This window comes from Mirounga angustirostris, unplaced genomic scaffold (genome assembly GCF_029215605.1).
Source record: "Mirounga angustirostris isolate CCGP_5_RB_7025 unplaced genomic scaffold, mMirAng1.0.hap1 SCAF_15, whole genome shotgun sequence".
In the NCBI taxonomy this organism is placed as follows: domain Eukaryota; kingdom Metazoa; phylum Chordata; class Mammalia; order Carnivora; family Phocidae; genus Mirounga; species Mirounga angustirostris.
This window is the reverse complement of record NW_026991723.1, coordinates 85489668-85509292: the sequence shown is the minus strand read 5'-3', so window position 1 is coordinate 85509292 and position 19625 is coordinate 85489668. Positions and strand designations below refer to the sequence as shown.

The 19625-nt window shown below is 43.3% G+C and overlaps 1 protein-coding gene across 7 annotated transcripts in view; it reads right to left on the bottom strand.

Moving 5' to 3' along the window:
* RALGPS1 (Ral GEF with PH domain and SH3 binding motif 1) overlaps window positions 1-19625 on the bottom strand; it is a 315913-nt gene that overhangs the window by 245870 nt on the left and 50418 nt on the right. For 5 of the 7 annotated variants that reach the window (XM_064579737.1, XM_045883159.3, XM_064579741.1 and 2 more), the window contains exon 2: window positions 922-1000. The exons of the other annotated variants lie outside the window; for them this stretch is intronic. The gene's annotated coding sequence lies outside the window, so the exon portion shown is untranslated. The remainder of the gene's footprint in view (window positions 1-921; window positions 1001-19625) is intronic. 7 annotated transcript variants of the gene reach the window in all.

Here is a 19625-nt window from a genome sequence, read left to right as displayed (position 1 = left end):
GTGGCTCAGTTGGTTGAGTATCTGCCTTCAGCTCAGGTCATGATCTCAGGGTCCTGAGATAGAGCCCTGCATCAGGCCCTCTGCTCAGCAGGGAGTCTGCTTCTCCCTCCCTCTGCCTCTTCCCTGGCTCGTGCTCTCTCTCTCTCACAAATAAATAAATAATATCTTTTAATAAGATAAAATAAAAAATAAAATAAATAAAAATTGTAATGAAATGAAATGACATGGAGGAGAGCAGCAGCAGAAAAACCTTCTCACAAGAGGTGCCAGATAGGATGGGCAGACTCTCAGGAAGCGAGAATGGGGGCGGGCAGGGGAAGAGGGCGGCAGGGGGTTGACCTATAGAGTGAAGTCCACATCTCATTTGGCCTTCACCCTTCCTCCCTCGGTGAAGCACCTCACACAAGAGCTGGCCTTTCTGATGAAGGGAGGGTCTGAGGCAAGGACAGCTGGAAGTGGTGGGTAGCTGCACTGGAAAGAGAGGACAGGGGTCTGTTGGCGGGGGGAGGGGGCCCTGACTGAGGCTGAGAAAGGAGGTCACCCAGCTACTGGGGAGTCAGACACAGAACGTCTGTCTTCTGACCACCAGAAGCAAATGGGCGACAGCACGACAGGGCAGCAACGAGAGGTTTTGCACAAGTAGGAGGTGGAGGAAGAAAGGGAAAGCCCTTGATACAAGAACCAACAGAGAACACCTCAGAGTTTAATCTGGCAAAGGAATCCCTAAAACACCCTCTGCACACATGGCTGAGGATGCCTGATGCCCCAAAAGCCGCCCTGCAGCTCCTCAGCCCCGTAGACACCATCTCTGGCTGCACCGCCATCCAGATCACCGGTCCCAGCGTGCCCCTTCCAGCGCCTGTCCATCATGGCCCTATGCTCCAGAAAGCACATTTCACTAAGGTCCATAAACCAACTTACCAGGAATACATGATGGGCTTCATAATCCCAGGCCAATAGGATATACCATCCCAGCACGTCTCTTTCCAAACAGTAGCCGCTGTAAAAGTAGGAGGAATAACTCCATTGACATAGATGTTCCAATATGGTAAGACTTGTTTTTCAAAGCTCAACAAGGTCAGACCAACTTTAGCACTCGAAGATCTGATTTCAACCTGTTCTTTGAAATGTCAAATACTTTTCCCATAGATCATATTTGATATCACCATTAGCCTACCAGGTAGCAAAGCCTGTCCTAAATGTATCAAAATCAACTTAAACTTCTTTGGTCACTATTCTCCTTTCCCACCATGCTTTGGACACATGCTATGGTATGGGTTTGCCTGGGGAATCAATCCCAAAGAACACATTGACTCCATGGGAAAATGCATTCCGGCAGGCCCAAAGTACCAGTCACGGCCTCAGGCACTACCCCAGCAGGGAAGGAGCTCAGGAGTGCCCAGAAACAAACACCCCTGCCCTCAGAGCACAAGGCTGTTGAAAAAAGAGTGTGTATGACAAGGGAGTGCCTGGCATGTCCCGACGGTGACCCGCTGACACAGACAAGCATCCTGCACAGGGTGCCTGAAAAGGCCCCCCATCGCTGGTTTCTATCCTCCAAAGCACCCTCTTTCTCCACACCTCCACACCTCACTCCACACCCAGGTGGGCGGCTGCACCACCTCCATCACTAAGAAAAGTTGACTTCAGCTCTCCTAGGCCCCTCCTTTAACTTAAATGTCTCTGCATCTTCTCCTGGTCCTCTGCTCCCACCTCTGAGAGAAGCAGCTGGCTGCCTGAGACCCAGGGCCAACCAGGACCAGCAACCCCCTTCCTGGCAACCCCAATCTCTTCCACTCTCTTGGTCCTACCCTCTACCTGAGAACACCTGCCATTCTCCCCAGTCTTCCAAAGAGCTCTGACCCTTGAACTCCAGGTTGCTTCCCATCAGACACCCTGACCTTAGTACCATACCATCTCATTACCATCCACATGGTAACACTCTACCTAACCAGTGGTGCTGCTCCCTCCTAGGCCACCAAGACCTCCCAATTTGCTGAGGCTAGTGGCCTCAGGCTCTCCCACCTCCTGGTAGCTTTTAACATGGTTCACTAGTCCCTCTTTCTGGAAACTCAGCTCTCAGTCCCTAATAATGACTTTGTTGCTCTGTCTCCTCCCATCCCCTTAGTCTCTCTGGCCTCCTCCACTGGCTCCTTTCTTCTGCTGGCCCCTTGCTTTTGTCCTCTCACATTTCAGAGCTTCCCTGCAGCCCTTGCCCGTGGAGGCCTGGCCCCTGCTTCCCTCTCCAGCTTCACTACCACCTCCCTGCGTCTCACACTTTATGCTCCAGCAACAAGGAAACCAACCCAAACAAAGAACACCCACTGAACTTCTTGAGGCTCATCCACTCGTCCACCTGTTTCCCACCTGCTTCCCGCAGCCAGGCTCTGCTCAGGCTGTCCCCTTGTTACGACCCTGAGCCACAGCTCACCAAACCTCCTGATTCTTCACTACCAACAGGTGAGAAATATTAAGCCAACATCTCTAAAATACATACGTTTATTTGTAAATTAAATATACATTCTAATGTACCGTGTTACATATATTATAAAACAAATGATCACAGTAGGAAAGATGAAATAAGTTAAAATAATTATATTATTCATCAATAATACAAAAAATTTTCATTCTCATTATTAAGTTTTAATAGGAGCATGTGACTCATATGCTTCTTTTTTTCAGTGTTTTTTTTAAAGATTTTATTTATTTGAGAGAGAAAGGGGAGGGGAGAGAGAGAGAGAGCATGAGCTGGGAGAGGGGCAGACGGAGAGGGAGAAGCAGGCTCCCCAATGAGCAGGGAGCCCTACACAGGGCTTGATCCCAGGACCCTGAGATCATGACTGAGCAGAAGGCAAATGTTTAACCACCTGAGCCACCCAGGCGCCCCTTTTTCAGTGTTTTAAATACACTTTTTACAGGGGCACCTGGCAGGCTCAGTTGGTAGCGCATGCGACTTGATCTCAGGGTCGTGAGTTCAAGCTCCACCCTGGGCATGGAGCCTACTTAAATACACTTTTTATAGATGTGCAATATATGTACAAAAAAGTGCACACAATGTAAGCACACAGGTCAAAGAATTCTCAGAGTGAATACATCCATGTAACCAGCAGCCAGATGGAGAGAGAGAACATCACCAGCAACCCCCAAAACCCACTGCACCCCCTTCTATCACTACCTGCCCCCAAGGGTAGCCACTATTCTGATTTCTAACAGCATAGATTAGTTCCATTTAAACCTTATATGAATGGGATCACATAATTTATAATCTTTGTGTCTGAATGAACACTGTATCTGTGAAATTCATCCTGATTTTTCATTGAATTGTTATTCATTAACTCTTACTGACTACAGTTGTCTACTGTGGGAGTTTACCACATGTATTTGTCCATTCTACTGCTGATGGACACTGGAATTGTCCAGTCTGGGCAATGACAGATGGTGCTGCTCTAAACATTCTTGAGCATGACATTTAGTACACATTTGTATGCCTTTCTGTAGGGTTGATACCTTGGAGTGGAACTGCTAGGTCATAAGTAAGTGTATGGTCAGCTTCAGTAGATGACGGTTTTCCAAAGTGGCTAACGCAGTTTACGCCCCCACCAGCAGGGCAGGGAGTTCCAGCTGCTCCACATCCTCCCCAGCCCAGGATACGGTTTTGTTTTCGTTTTTCATTTTAACCATCCTGGCAGATAAGATATCACTAAAGTAAGTATTACAGTTCCTTGTAAAGATGAGGAGAGTGAAATTAAGTGCCTCTCTCAAGCTCACAAACCTAAGGGGAGTCAGACCAGGACCCGAGGTCTTTGGACTTCAAAACGTATACTGTTTCCATCTGCAGAGAAATACTGTTTCCAACATAAACACCCTAACAAGAGGCTACAGCACTAATAAAAGAACATGCTTGTGGACTATGCCCATGGACTCTGCCCATCCTAACACTCAACTCATGACAGGAAAAGCAGCATAAAATGGTCTATCAATCCAACTTTGAGACAGACACATAGAAAAAGTCTGGACATATATACCCCAAGTATTAATAATAAGATGATGGCTGATAAAAAAGAATAAAATCTTGCCATTTGCAACAACATGGATGGACACAGAGGGATTATTATGCTAAGTGAATAAGTCAAACAGAGAAAGATAAATACCATATGATTTCACTTATATGCAGAATCTTAAAAAACAAAACAAAACAAAAACAAACAAACAAAAAAACCCAGACTCTTAAATACAAAGAACTGGTGGTTGCCAGACCAGAAGTGGGGATGGGGGCATGGGTGAAAGAGGTGAAGGGGATTATGAGGTTCAACCTTTTACTTATAAAATAAGTCAACACCAAAATAAAAAGCATTTGTACAGCAAAGGAATTCATCAACAAATCAAAAAGGCAACACAGTGAATGGGAGAAGATAGTTGCAAATGACATATCCAATAAGGGTTAATATCCGAAGTATATAAGGAACTTATATACCTCAACACCAAAAACACCCCAAATAATTGGATTTTAAATGGGTAAGGGATCTGAATAGGTATCTTTCTAAAGAAAATACACAAATGGCCAACAGACACATGAAAAGATGCCCAACATCACTCATCATCAGGGAAATACAAATCAAAACCGTAATGAGATATCACCTCATACCTGTCAGAATGGCTAGTGTCAAAAAGACAGGAAATAACAAGTGTTGGCAAGGATGTGGAGAAAAGCGAACCCTCGTGCACTGCTGATAGGAATGTAAATTGATGCAGCCACTAGGAAAAACACTTATGGAGGTTTCTCAAACAATTAAAAATAGAAATACCATATGATCCAGTAATTCCACTACTGGGTATTTACCGAAAGAAAACAAAAACACTAACTGAAAAAGATATATACACTCGTATGTTTGTTGCAGCATTATCTACAACAGCCAAGACATGGAAGAAGCCCAAGTATCATTGATAGATGAATGGATAAAGAAAATATAGCATACATATATACACAATGGAATATTATTCATCCATAAAAGAGAATAGGATCTTGCCATCTGTGACAACATGGATGGACCTAGAGGATATCATGCTAAGTGAAATTAGAGAAAAACAAATACAATATGATTTTGCTTACATGGGGAACCTAAAAAACTAAACAAAACAAAAAAATCAGACTCTTAAATACAGAAAACTGATGGTTGCCAGAGGGGAAATGGATGGGTGACAAGCAAAATAGATAAAGAGGATGAAGAGGTACAAAGTACTGTACCAGTATTAAATAAGTCACGGAGGTAAAAAGTACAGTTTAGGGAATACACTCAATAATATTGTAATAACACTGTATTGTGACAGATGGTAATTACATTTATCATGATGAGCACTGAGTAATGTATAGAATTGTCAAATCACTAATCACTATTTTATACACTGAAAACTAATACAACATTGTATATGTCAACTATATTTCAACAATAAAAGAAAGAAAAAAAGAGATAATGGCTGCTTTTTAATTTTTTTGGCCTGTCTTTATTTTCTTACTTTTCTACAATTAACATTTAATAATAAAGAAAAGAGGAAGAGGAGTCCAAGATGGCGGAGTAGGAGACCTTAGTTTCCTCTGGTCCCAGGAATTCAGCTAGATAGCTATCAAATCATTCTGAACACCTGCGAACTCAACCAGAGATCAAAGAAAAGAATAGCTGCAACTCTACAAATAGAAAAATGACCACTTTCTGCAAAAATGACAATACGGGAAAACTCACCTCAAAAAAGAGAACAAGAGGCAATACTAACTGCCAGGGACCTAATCAGTATGGACATAAGTAAGACGCCAGAACTGGAGTTCAGAATAACAATTATAAAGATACTAGCTGGGCTTGAATAAAGCACAGAAGACACTAGAGGATCCCTTTCTGGAGAAATAAAGGAACTAAAATCTAACCAAGTTGAAATCAGAAAGGCTACTAATGAGATGCAATAAAAAAATGGAGGTTCTGAATGCTAGGATAAATGAGGCAGAAGAGAGAATTAGTGATATATTAGACAAAATGATGGGGAATAAAGAAGCTGAGAAAAAGACATAACTACTGGATCACGAGGAAGAATTCGAGAGATAAGTGACACTATAAAGCAAAACAGTATTAGAACAATTGGGATCCTAGAAGAAGAGGAAAGAGAGAGAGGGGCAGAAGGTATATTGGAGCAAATTACAGCGGAAAACTTACCTAATCTGGGGAAGGAAACAGGCATCCAAGTCCAGGATGCACAGAGAACCCCCCAAAAAATAAATAAAAATAGGTCAACACCCCGACATATAATAGTGAAACTTGTAAATCATAGAGACAAAGAGAAAATCCTGAAGGCAGCTCAGGAGAAAAGGTCTGTAACCTACAATGGTAGAAACATTAGATTGGCAGCAGACCTATCCACAAAGACCTGGCAGGCCAGAAAGGACTGGCATGATATGTTCAAGGTGCTAAATAAGAAAAATATGCAGCCAAGAATACCTTACCCAGCTAGGATGTCATTCAAAATAGAAGGAGTGATAAAAATCTTCCAGGACAAACAGAAACTAAAAGAATTTGTGATCACCAAAATCTAAAAATGAAATAGAAACCAAAAGAACAGTGGAACAGATCAATGAAACTAGGAGCTGGTTCTTTGAAAGAATTATGAAGATTGATAAACCCCTGGCCAGATTTATCAAAAAGAGAAAGGACCCAAATAAATAAAATCATGAATGAAAGAGGAGAGGATCACAACCAACACCAAAGAAATACAAACAATTATAAGAACATATTATGAGGGGTGCCTGGGTGGCTCAGTCATTAAGCGTCTGCCTTCGGCTCAGGTCATGATCTCAGGGTCCTGGGATTGAGCCGCGCATCGGGCTCCCTGCTCAGCGGGGAGCCTGCTTCTCCCTCTCCCACTCCCTCTGCTTGTGTTCTCTCTCTCACTGTGTCTCTCTCTGTCAAATAAATAAATAAATAAATCTTAAAAAAAAAAAAGAACGTTATGAGCAACTATATGCCAACAAAATAGGCAATCTGAAAGAAATGGGTCCATTCCTAGAGATGTAGAAACTACCAAAACTGAAACAGGAAGAAATAGAAAACCTGAACAGACCCATAACCAGCAAGGAAATTGAAGCAGTATTCAAAAATCTCCCAACAAACAAAAGTCCAGGGCCAGATGGCTTCCCAGAGGAATTCTACCAAACATTTAAAGAATACCTATTCTTCTGAAACAGTTTCAAAAAATCAGAATGGAAGGAAAACTTCCAAACTGTTTTTATGAGGCCAGCATTACCCTGATCCCAAACCAAAGACCCCCCCAAAAAGGAGAATTACAGACCAATATCCCTGATGAACATGGATGCCAAACTTCTCACCAAAATACTAGCCAATAGGATCCAACAGTACATTAAAAGGATTATGCACCACGACCAAGTGGGATTTACTCCTGGACTGCAAGGGTGGTTCAAAATCCATGAGTCAATCAATGTGATACACTACATAAATAAAAGAAAGGACAAGAACCATACAATCCTCTCAACAGATGCAGAAAAAGCATTTGACAAAGTACAGCATCCTTTCTTGATTAAAACTCTTCACAGTGTAGTGATAGAGGGAACATACCTCAGTATCATAAAAGCCATATATGAAAAGCCCACAGCGAATATCATACTCAATGGGGGAAAATTGAGCTTTTCCCCTAAGGTCAGGAACACAGCAGAGATGTCTACTATCACCACTGCTGTTCAACATAGTACTAGAAGTCCTAGCCACAGCAATCAGACAACAAAAAGAAATAAAAGGCATCTGAATCTGTAAAGAAGAAGTCAAACTCTCACTCTGCAGATGACATGATACTCTATGCAGAAAACCCAAGACTCCACCCCAAAATTGCTAGAACTCATACAGGAATTCGGCAATGTGGCAGGATATAAAATCAATGCACAGAAATCAGTTGCATTTCTATACACTAACAATGAGACAGAAGAAATAGAAATTAAGGAGTTGATCCCTTAATTAAGGATTAAGGAGTATTTGGGTGCAATACAATTGCACCCAAAACCATAAGACACCTAGGAATAAACCTAACCAAAGAGGGAAAGAATCTGTACTCAGAAAACTATAGAACACTCATGGAAGAAATCGAGGAAGACTCAAAGAAATGGAAAAGCGGGGTGGTTGAGTCAGTTAAGTGGCTGCCTTCAGCTCAGGTCATGGTCCTGGGATCAAACCCCACATCGGGCTCCCTGCTCAGTGGGGAGTCTGCTTCTCCCTCTCCCTCTGTCCCTCCTCCCACTCATTCTTTCTCTCACTCTCTCTCTGAAGTAAATAAAATCTTAAAAAGAAAAAAAGAAATGGAAAAATGTTCCATGCTCATGGATTGAAAGGACAAATATTGTTAAAATGTTTATGCTACCTAGAGCAATCCATACATTCAATTCAATCCCTATCACAATACCATCAACTTTACTCACAGAACTAGAACAAATAATCCTAAAATTTGTATGGGACCAGAAAAGACGCTGAATATCCTAAGGGATATTGAAAAAGAAAACCAAAGCTGGTGGCATCACAATTCTGGACTTCAAGCTCCATTACGAAGCTGTCATCATCAAGAGAGTATGGTACTGGCACAAAAACAGACACATAGATCAATGGAACAGAACAGAGAACCCAGAAATGGACCCTCAACTCTATGGTCAACTAATCTTCAACAAAGCAGGAAACAATATCCAATGGAAAAAGGACAGTCTCTTCAACAAATGGTGTTGGGAAAACTGGACAGCCACATGCAGAAGAATGAAACTGGACCATTTCCTTACATCACACACAAAAATAGACTCAAAATGGATGAAAGACCTAAATGTGAGACAGGAATCCATTAAAATCCTAGAGAAGAACACAGGCAGCAACCTCTGTGACCTCGGCCGCAGTAACTTCTTGCTAGACACATCTCCAAAGGCAAGGGAAACAAAAGCAAAAATGAACTATTGGGACTTCATCAAGATAAAAAGCTTTTGCACAGCAAAGGAAACAGTTGACAAAACCAAAAGATAACTGACAGAATGGGAGAAGTATCTGCCAATGACATATCAGATAAAGGGCTAGTATCCAAAATCTATGAAGAACTTAATAAACTCAACACCCAAAGAATAATCCAATCAAGAAATGGGCAGGAGACTCGAACAGATATTTCTCCAAAGAAGATACACAAATGGCCAACAGACACATAAAAAAAATGCTCAACATCACTCAGCATCAGGGAAATACAAATCAAAACCACAATGAGATACCACCTCACACCGGTCAGAATGGCTAAAATTAACCACTCAAGAAATGACAGATGTTGGCGAGGATGCAGAGAAAGGGGAACCCTCTAACCCTGTTGGTGGGAATGCAAGCTGGTGCAGCCACTTTGGAAAACAGCATGGAGATTCCTCAAAAAGTTGAAAATAGAACTACCCTACTACCCAGCAATTGCACTACTAGGTAGTCACCCCAAAGATACAAATGTAGTGATCCGTGTGTGTGTGTGTGTGTAACACACACTGGAATACTACTCAGCCATCAGAAAATGAAATCTTGCCATTTGCAACAATGTGGACAGAACTAGAGGGTTTTATGCAAAATAAGTCAATCAGAGAAAGACAATTATCATATGATCTCCCTGATATGTGGAATTTAAGAAACAAAACAGAGGGTCATAGGGGAAGAGAGGAAAAAATAAAACAAGATGAAACCAGAGAGGGAGACAAACCATAAGAGACTCTTTTTTTTTTTTTAAGATTTTATTTATTTATTTTTTAGAGAGCGAGCGAGAGAGAAACAGCATGAGAGGGGAAAGGGTCAGAGGGAGAAGCAGGCTCCCCGCTGAGCCGGGAGCCCAATGTGGGACTCGATCCCAGGACCCTGGGATCATGACCTGAGCCGAAGGCAGACGCTTAACCATCTGAGCCACCTAGGCGCCCCCATAAGAGACTCTTAATCATAGGAAACAAACTGAGGGTTGCAGGAGGGGAGGGAGGTCGGGGGATGGGATAAATGGGTGATGGGCATTAAGGAGGGCATGTGATGTAATGAGCACTGGGTATTATCTAAGACTGATGAATCACTGACCTCTACCTCTGAAACCAACAATACATTATATGTTAATTAACTGAATTTAAATTTTAAAATGGGGAAAAATAAATAATAAATAATAAAAAAAATAAGGAAAATAACTATTTTTTTTTCATTAAGTCCTAATTACATACCATAAAATGGACCCTTTTAAACTATAGAACTCAGCAGGTTTTAGCGTATTCACTAAGTTCTATGGTCATCCCCCATATCCTAATTCCAGAACATTTTCATCAGCCCCAAAAGAAACCCTGTACCCATTAGCACTCAATCCTATTCCATCATGTCCCTGGCAGCCACTAATCTACTGTCTATGGATTTGTTTCTTCTAGACATTTCATAAAAACAGAATCATGTAGTATGGGCCTTTTTTGTCTGGTTTCTCTAGAATGTTTCAAGGTTCATCCATGTTGTAGTATGAATCAGTACTTCATTCTTTTTATAGCTAAATAATACTCCATTGTATGGATGAACCACAATCTGTTTATCCATTCATCAACTGACAGATATCTGGGTTGTTTCCATTTCTGGGTAGTATGGATAACACTGCTACCGCTATGAACATACCTGTGCAAGTTTTAGTGTAAGCATCTGTTTTCAATTCTCTTGGTTACATACCTAGAATGGAATTACTAAGTCACAAGGTAACTTAATGTTTAATTTTTTGAGAAACTGTCAAATTGTTTTCCAAAGAATCTACACCATTTTATATTTCTATCAGTGACATGCCCTCCTACAGAATGAAGGTGCCAGGGGCACCTGAGTGGCTCAGTCAGTTAAGCGGCTGCCTTCAGTTCAGGTCATGATCCCGGGGTCCTGGGATCAAGCCTCGCATTGGGCTCCCTGCTCAGCGGGGAGTCTGTTTCTCCCTCTCCCACTGTGCTCTCTCTCTCAAATAAATAAAATCTTTAAAAAAAAATGGTGCCAAGCAAACCTCTCCAGGGCAGTTCAAAAAGATGATGCCCGGAGGAGTCACCACCAAAGTGGCCCCCGGGATACTGCATACCTGCACAGCATTTGATTAGCTAGGAAACACATGCCCAGGCAGACTGGAGGGCAGGGAGCTTGCCTTCAAATCTTTTATCCCTCATATCTGTATAGTTCTTTAGAGTGCAGAGTATGCTCATGGGCATGATCTCTGGTTTAAGCAGGAATTCCTGCTTTTTCTGTTAATTATGGTTTCATGTTATATCTTCTCTCAATGATCATTTCATTTGTATTATATTTTATAATCATCATCACAACAACTACTTTGAAATCATTTTATATTTGAATGGTCCCACTCTCACTGCCAATCCTTTCCTTCTTTGACTTGCCCATCCATGGATGGTCTTTTATTTTAATTCATCTCTCAGTGACAGGAGCATGCCTTCCAATGATATTTTTCCCCAGAATGGTGCACGGGTGTAGCAAAAGCTACACACAAGGTATGTCCTTGCACAATTGAAAAGAATTTCTGTTACCATCAAATGGGAACTAAAACTGGGCTGAGAATAAAATTCTTTGGTCACAACGTTTTCCCTCGGAACCCAATGGGCACTGCCCGACTGTCCTCTGGCACGTATGCTGTAGATAAGTCTGAGCCTAGCTAATTTTTTTTTCTTTAATTTCCTCATCCTTCTGCCAGGATGCTAATGGTATCTTCTCCTTATTCTTGAAATGAAAAAATTACTTCACCTGGATATTTTAAGTGGTAGCTAATTTTGTCTGGTTCATGATGAGCCCTTATCATCTACAGATTCAGGTCCTTCTGTTCAGAAAACTTGTGGCTTCCTTCTATGCCGTTTGTTCCGGGCTCCAATCTGGTCCATCATCCACATCTGGGGTTTCCTCTGTTGCTTTCTTGTCCCTTCTGAGAGCACCAGTTTGTCCTCCTCCTGACTCTCTGACTTTCGGGAGTGCCACAATTCCAGATGCTGGCAACGTGTGCTTTATTTCCTTATGTGCTCTGAGTCCACAAGGCCCTTCCTCATCTCCGTCTGCTGACTCATCATCTCACCTTTCACAGCATCTAGAACTTCTCAGAGTGGACAAAGTAGATGATGTCTGAAGCTGGGAAATCTTTTACCCAAAGCTTGCTCTTCCTCTATTTCTCGCATGCCTTTGCTTATTTCCCTTGATACTGAGGATCTTTTCAGTGCATCCTCTCTAGTGTTCCTTCTCCTATTTGTTCATTTTCAAATGAGGACAGGTGAGGCCTGGCCTGATATTTACCCAAAAATTGTAGACAGATTCTCTTTGGTCCCTTCTCTATTCACCCTAATGGATTCAAGACTTCTCAGACACGGCTGTGGGTGAAGGCCCAGTACCACGTCTGTCACTCAGCACCTGGGACCACTCCTCAGTGACTGCCTTCCCATCTCTTGCCTCAGCTTCCTCTTCTGTAATACTGGAAAGTTGAGCTCATCTTTAAACATCACCAGGCTCTACATTTTTATGGTACTCTTATAAGTCAGACAGATTTAAACTTTCATTTTAATTTGGAGCCAATTATCAAGGATTTTGCTAAATATAGTTATAAACAAGTAATAACCAATTTCTTAAGAAAAACTCACTATATTTAAAAGTAAGCAAACCACAAATATTAAGCTCAAGAAATAGACTTCATCTGATTATACATAAGAAAAAAGAATTATAAATAATTTACCAAGAGCCAGCAGAGTACATGCCCTGGGGAGGTACTGGGTATAAAATATATAAAACAAAAGAAAAGAAAGGAAAGGAAAAGGAGCTATACATAAGCAATTGAGAGTTAGCCTTTCTCTCCCTGTCAGTCTGCCCAGCATCCTGTCAATTCCAGAACTTTCTGTCTTGTCTAAACACTGAAAACCAGATGGAAGCACTGTGATAACTATGTCATCACTGGGCCCGTCTTTTCAGAGCCCACAGACATTATAAGGGATAACAGTGGTCAAGAGCTTTTTATTGGCACATGCTCTACACACATTATCCCATTTAATCCCGGCAACCACCTATTAGAGGACTCACTCCTCCATGGTCTCTGGCACTCCAACATGTCCTGCTGGGCATGCCAAGAATGCAAGGTCCTGACCAGCCTTTACCCAGGCCATTTTTCAGGGTTGTGCCTAGAGGGATGAGACAACATCTCCCTCAGGGCTGAAAAACGGGCTTACTTACTGCCTGCTCTAAAGCAACAGGTGCCCCAGATCAGTGTTTCTCAGCCGTGACACAGAAGCACAGCATCCATCTGGGCCCACGGCATCACCCCCATGGGATTTCTGGGGAAGGGAAATGGACATACACGCTGATGCTAGTAATAAAGTCCTTTGTCTCTGACTCAGGCATTACACATACAAAGATAGAAAGTAGACAGGGAAAGTTCTGCCTCCTACATCCTCCTAACCTGAGTCCTGTAGCCCACCTCACCTAGATCCCACGACAGAGCTCAGTATACATCTTCCCATCTTTAACTCCAGTTTTTGTCCTTTCACTCACACTCATCTGGAGTTTCCACTGCAACATGAGGTCAAGCTTAGCAATTCTTTCCAGCATTGAAAGCCAAATGCCCCAACAATGTAATAATCATTCCTTCCCTCACTATTGTGTAACTCCTGATGGCTCATGAATTAAGCTCCTGAGCAAGTTAGCAAAGAAATCACTTCTTTTCCAGTCTAGTTTCCTGCTCTTACTCAAGCACCATATGGAATTAATAAAATATTGCTTTATAATAAGTTGTGAAGGCTCAACCATTTATAGGCCATATATACTCGGCTAATCTCCACTACTCTGAGACTCCACATCTGTTAAACAGGGCCAGTAATGGTGAGGCTGGCCCCCAATAGCCATCCTCCTCTCCTTCTTTAGTAACAAAAATTCTGGTTTTAGATGGACACATGGTTTCCCTGAAGAGAGATTACATTTCCCAACCTCCTTTACTGCTAGGTGTGGCCATATAATGAAGATCAGGCCAATGGGATGCGAGAAGTGTCATTCACAAATTCAGCTCAAAGGCTGGAATGCAGATGCAAAAGCTAGAGCTCCAGCAGCCATTTCAGGTCTTGAAGTGACTCAGACTTGGAAGCCATTCCCAAGATAGTCTCATAATGGAACAAGATAGAAAGAATCTGAGTCTCTGACCATGTAGGCTCTATAAATCCCCTGAGCCGATTACCTCTTGACTTCTCACACATAAGAGAGAAATTTCTATCTTATTTATGTCTTTGTTATTTTAGTTTTCTGTCACTTGTACCCCAAACTATAGGGACGGCTCCCTCATAAGGAGAGAAATAAGGGTTATATGAGAATATGTATCATAAAAGATACCCAATAGATATCCATTTTTATATTTGCCCAACAAAGGGTCTAGCACTGTTTTCATACATAGCAGACAAACTCAAACATTTGTTGAAATGAAAAGGAATCTGGAAGAATGAAGGCCATTTCATTGCCCTAAAAATTTTCTAATGCTTTTACTAATTTATTTTTCCAGATGACTATCACTATGTTATCAAGTTTTATAGATTATCTCATTGGAATTGCCAACATTTGGAGATACGGTTTTGTCACTATAACCATGTTTAAACTTCCCTGGAAAGAGCCAGAAATTAAATGATTGCCTATCAACTGACTGATTTTCATCCTATCCATTCAAAAAGCATTTAATAAGAGGCTACTCAATAACAAGCCTAGTCATAAAAACGAGACTTCAGCATTAACAAAAAAATATCAGGCAAATAATCTCTAATGTCACCTCCCCCATTGCCCCCAAAATACTCAGGGAGATAGAAGAGGTGATACAAATCTATACCATCACTAAAGACGAAGGCTAATGTGCTATTTTATCCTTATCACCTCCAGTGCTGATTCAGGATCCTCTTGCCTCTCTGCTTCACAGCCAACAAAATTCCTTTGATTGAGGTTCCTGGGCGTAGTGCTGTTTCATTTCCTATCAAGTAATGTTTCTGTGATTCTCCATTGTCACACTTCTCTTCTCAGTGTTTGAATCTTTACCAGTGGGTCTGGTCTTCCCTCCCATATGGTGATGTTCACACAGCTGAACCTATTTTTGCTAAAGTTCTTCTTTACATCACACACATGCTACATTGGTGGGGTTCAATCCAGTGCAGGTATCCACAGAGGTACTCACAAGAGGATCATATCATCATCATCATCACCATTATTACTGTCATCTATTGAACCATTACTCTGTGACAGATACTTTGTTAAGCACATTCCCCGCACTAATATACCACTGAGTCCTTACAATAATTCTCTAAAGTGGACATTGTTATCCCACCCATTTAAAGTGAGAAAACTCACCCTAGTGAGTGAGGCCCCCAAGAGATTAGGTCACTTACCCAAGAACACACCATCCATGAGTATCTTCACTGGCTGTGGTAGTGTGTTCTTGAGCAAAGACAGGATTTGAACCCAGCTCGGTCGGCCCCAAATTCTGAATCATTTCTCTGTGTTCCATCCCACAAGAGCTTAATGGCGTTTTATGTTCTGTACACATACTCCCATCTGCTCATCTGCTCCCTTCTCTTCGCTAAGCATTGAGGTTTTTCAACTCAATGAACATTAATCCTTTTTCTTTTTCCTTTCCTGAGGGGCAAATGCTTTCATACCAGGGTTGTGGACCCTGATATTATGGACAGCTACTCTCCTCTCCCTGATCCTTTCTCACCACCCCTCAGCTGTGGTTTTCAGCACCAGGGCCAGTGCCAACCAGGTCTCTGCCCCTGTTCCACACTTCCAGGTCTTTGGGTTCAGGGTAATAAAGACACATGTAGGATCATATATCAGATTCTTGTTGGCTCTTTCAGATTAAAGGCTCTTCACCAGGTTCTGTAAGCTGATCTCAGTCAGGCATTCAGGACTACCAGGGGGACGGACTTCCACTTTTGCCAATTCAGGACTCCCCTCCATGAGCAGTCTGGGTAAATCTCGGGTGCTCTAACTCTGAGACCCATCTATAAGTTCTGGAGATTGTACAACAGGCTCTGACCTGCTACCCAAGCTCAGGATATACGGGGGACCAAGGATGCACACCCCAGTCACAGGGCTCCCACACCACCTCAGTCCAGTCTGTATGGTTTTATCATCTTCCCAGGACTTCTACAGTTCTGATATCTCCCTTTTCTATGATCTAGACACACACCCTTCCCACTGAGGTTGCTGACCCATCCTGAACCTCAGAATGTTGGATGGAGCCCCAACTTTCCTGCTTCAGAAGCCAGAGATTTCAGACCAAAAGACCACCAGTATAAGGCATGAGGAGACTGCTTGAGAAGGTTCTCAGGGAAGCTGAAGGGTTGAGACCCTGGCTGCAGCCAAGAGCCTCCGTTATTTTGCACATGGAAGCAAAGGCAACTAAAATGACCTCTCTCAAGTGAGACTGGCTCCAACATTAGTGAAAATAAGAGTGTCAGTGGGAGGCCCTGGAGCGCCCAGCTTCAGGGGGCAGGGGCAGAGGTCCTGCAGAGAGAGCTGGAGCAGATGGCCCAACCATCAATTTCCATACCATCATCTTCCTAGGTTACTCCTTCCTCACTGACCCTTCTCTTGCTCCTTCTCTGACTCTTCCACTGTGCTCTACCCCTCATGCTGGTGCTCCCCAGCACTCAGCATCCTCTGCTCACTATGTAGAATCTTCCTGGGGAATCCATCCCTCTCCTACCACTTCCAGGGCCAGCTATACAGGGATGACCCCAAGTCTCTCTCTCTAGACCAGTGGGGCATCAGAACCACCTGTAAAAACTGCAACATACAGGGCGCCTGGGTGGCTCAGTCGGTTAAGCGACTGCCTTCGGCTCAGGTCATGATCCTGGAGTCCCGGGATCGAGTCCCACATCGGGCTCCCTACTCGGCGGGGGGTCTGCTTCTCCCTCTGACCCTCCCCCCCTCCATGTGCTCTCTCTCTCTCATTCTCTCTCTTTCAAATAAATAAATAAAATCTTTAAAAAAAAAAAAACTGCAACATACAGATGACTAGTCTCTCTCCCCTAAAATACCCCAGGGGATTCTGATGCTCCAAAGACTGAGAACCACTGCTCTGGCCCAGACCTTTCTCTGAGCCCAAGACTAGCAGGCCAGTTGCCAAATGCTATCCCACAGGCACCCCAAACTCAGTTTGGCTGTTGTCAAACCTGAATTTATTACTTCTCAACTCAATACCCCTTTCCTGTTCCTTATCTCTGTGACTGGCCATGCCCCTCATATCACTAAAGTGATAAACCCTGACCATGCCCTCCCATCTGCTAAATCTGCAAGGAGGGAGGCCTCTGCCTCAGTTTCTCTTGAACCTTTCTCCGCCTCTCTATCCCCATGGCCAGGTTCAGGGACAACGTCCCCTCATGCATCTCCCACACACCAGTCTCCTCCCACACCAACCATCCTCTACACTGGGATCATAACTAGTAGTGTTTCCCTCCTATAATTCCAGAACGATTCTCTGCTGACCACAGGATAACATCTGAACTCTCAAGCACTGCCTTCAAGTCCCTCTGAGTACTGACCCAAAACCACCTCTCTGATCTCGTCTCCTGCAAGCTCCTCCTCTGTCTTCACGAGCCTCATGCTCCAGCAACACCACACGGGCTCACCATTCCCAAGACGCAGCCTGCTCTCTCATGCTTCTGTTACTCCCCATAGTCTGTTTCCTCTGCTCATGTCCCTCTTCACCTGGGAAACTGAAACTCTCTCTTTAAGATCCTGCAAGTCTGATTCCACCCCACGAGCTTCCATTTCCACTACTTTCCACCCCGACACAGCATCACCTTCATTTATTCACTTCTCTGTCAGGTATGTGGGCTCCGGAGGGCAAAGCCTGCAGTGTCAAACCCAGTTACATGTCCAGTGGATGTTTACTTCATGAGTGAAAACCACTAATGAGATCAAGAAGCAAAGGAAGCAACCAATCTTTAAAGCAATAAAAATAAAGCCACCTGCTATCTTGGAAACCATGGCAGGTATTGCTTCAGTAATGGACGCTTTGGGTGATAGATGGGAGTTCTGAAAAAGAAGAGTCAGCAAGTAGAGACTGTGTCAGGGAACGCCTGCACAGGTCAAGAAAACAGCACTGTGACCACCAACCACCAGGGTGTGAACACTATGGCACCTCCCTCACACTCGGTGCTCCAGCCACAATGGCTCTCTGTTACATCTTGAATCCACCACCATGCCCTTGCCCCAACAGGGACTGTGACCATGCAGCTGCCACGTCTTCACCTGGTCAAGTCCAACCAGTCTTTCCTCTGGGAAGCCACTCTGGGCCTCCCAGCCAATAAATCTGCCCTATTTACAGCCTCTAGGCACCCCTCTACTCCTTTTCTGTAGCCATCGCCAATGCTGTAATTAATGTTTTCTATACTTGTTTGTTATTGCTTTTGTACTCATTTTTATACTTAATTCTGCTACTAGACTATGAGCTAAAAGATAGCAAGGACCAGACTCATCTTTTTCCTGTACTGTGGCCCCAAACTCAGTAGGCCCTGAACAGAACTGGATGGATGATGGATGGATGGATGGATGGATAGATGGATGGATGGATGGACGGACAAACAGACGAACTGGAAGACAGGCAGGAACAAGGAATATGGCTGCCTTTCATTACTGCTACAGTACTTCCCTATCATCCAGCTCTCTTTACTCTGACTCAACCCATGAAAAGCAATCTCAGATTTTAAAACTGAGGCTTTCCATGGGGCACCTGGCAGGCTCAGTCTGTAGAGCATGCAACTCTTGATCTTGGGGTTGAGAGTCTGAGCCCCACACTGAGCACAGAAATTACTTAATAAAAAAAAAAGAAGATAAAACTGGGGTTTTCCTACTGAAGAAAGGATGCACACCCACCAGGGATATTCCTGTTTACTTGGAAAGCAGGTGTCACAGCAAACTGACACACCTGGCATTCCAGCTTCATATCCGGTGATTTTTCTATAATACCACACTGCTCTCTCTGTTCCACAAGGATATTGGCTATTTGATAAAACTAGGTTCCAAGAATCTCTCAGCCCTTAAGAAGCCCCCTAAGATCATGAGGAAGCTCCCTAAGATCAATACACGTATTGCCAACAGACCACAGAGGCACTGCCTTTTCTCAGCCAGCCGCCACCACCGGATCCCAGAGCTGTACACTAAGTCGGGCCTCAGTTCCTCTTCCCACGCACTCACGCTGTTGATTCAACAAAGGACTTTGATGCAGAGGTTTTCATCAGAGATAAATGCTTCTTCATGGACATGGTCTATGTGCATGTTGTATGACCTGCAGGCAGTTGTTGAGAAAGTGCAAGGTGCAAATGGATGTGCTAAAGTCCACAGGTTTTGCTGGGTGGGGAATCAGGACACCTGACTACGAAACCCTGGCAAAGTCCCCGCCCTCAGCTGCAAGGTGGGAAGAGTGGCCTCAATGCCCTCTAACTTACGGGACAGACGGACCCCGTGTTTGACGAGTACAAAGGCCACAACAGTGCTCACTGCAAAAGAGCCCTGCAGTGAGGATATGCAGAGATAGAAATAAGCTAACTAGAGCAACCGGCATCTTTTGAAAAGAGC